Genomic DNA, 1,415 nt, shown 5'->3' with positions numbered 1-1,415 from the left:
AACAAAACAATTACCAGTGTTTTTAGTATTTGAAGTGCACTACATATTAGATTTTACTATTTTCTCATATTCCTGTACATTTTAAACCGCCTAAGATTATGATGTTCAAGAAGATTTTTATAGGCTATGAATAGTCTTCAAAGTTACACACTAAGGTTATTATTTATGGCTCATCTCATTATTTGTTTATGGCTTATATGATCTCTTGTTCCTCGCTAAAATATAAAGTAAGGAATCCCTAAATTTTAACAAGAACTGTGTAGTTAGCAAGTCTTAACCCTTCATTCTGCTTCTTTACACAAAGACTTTGCAAGTTCTCATTAACAAAGTTTCTATAAATTCTGAAATGTACATACTTAGTAGTATATGTCTGCTAACATAAATCTTAAATACTTTATAGAAAATTTTATACCTACCAAACAGTCCTAATTTTGGCATATATAAGCAAATTCCTAAAATTAAATAGATATAAAACACTAAAATTTTTAACAACCCTTAACACTTGCTGCTGTGTTCATTATGACATGTGCCTTGTATAGAACAATTGAATTATTTCCCCTACACATCTCTTGAACCGCAAATATCTGGAATTATTTTGTTTTTGACATGTCCATCTTGACATTATTCTTAAATGTGTGCTTATGTAAGAAGTACATGGTTCTAAAATTTCACAATTCTTCTAAACTTACTTTTTGTTGAATTGCCTAGTTTAAGAAAATCAATTACACTTTATATATAAAAAATATTCTGTGCTCAATTCAGCATCACATAAACTAACATTGTAATGATACTGAGAAGATTAGCATGGCTCCTGCGCAAGGATGACAGGCAAATTCCTGAAGCATTCCATAGTTTTACAACAATAGATGCTGGAGGGTATGTGGACAGAAGGGAACCTTACTGCATTCTTGATGGGAGTGTAAACTTTTTCAACCATTTTGGAAATTAGTATGGAGGTTCCTCAAATGACTCCACATAGATCTCCCCTATGATCCAGAAATCCCACTTTGAGGCATTTACCCAAATGATCACAAACAAGACCATCCTAAAACTACCAGCACAACTACATTTATTGCAGCATTATTTAAGATAACTAAAATATGGAACCAACCCCGATGCTCCTCAGCAGAAGAATGGATCAAGAGGATGTGGTTTATATAAACAATGGAATTCTATGCCTCCATCAGAAAGAATGGCATCACCCAATTTGTTAGAAATTGGAAAGATATGGAAAAAATACTAAGTGAAGTAAGCCAAATCCAAAAGAACACAGGTTCCATGGTTTCCCTAATTTTCAATAACTTTATATGTATAGTATAAGCAGAAAAGGTCAAAAGCTATGTCCATATGACCAGATAACATAATGTTACGGGAAATGAAACCCAAGATAGGGATACAAGAATTTTTCTCTTTTT

General features: G+C 32.3%; 1 non-coding gene across 1 annotated transcript; it reads left to right on the top strand.

Moving 5' to 3' along the window:
• Positions 1-749: 749 nt before the first annotated feature.
• On the top strand, positions 750-856 carry LOC122102981. Its single transcript, XR_006146657.1, has one exon. It is a non-coding gene; the product is annotated as a U6 spliceosomal RNA (small nuclear RNA).
• Positions 857-1,415: the final 559 nt, after the last annotated feature.

Source organism: Dipodomys spectabilis, unplaced genomic scaffold (assembly GCF_019054845.1).
Source record: "Dipodomys spectabilis isolate Male_0828 unplaced genomic scaffold, ASM1905484v1 ptg001166l, whole genome shotgun sequence".
Classification (NCBI taxonomy): Eukaryota; Metazoa; Chordata; class Mammalia; order Rodentia; family Heteromyidae; genus Dipodomys; species Dipodomys spectabilis.
This window is presented reverse-complemented; position numbering and strand designations above follow the sequence as displayed.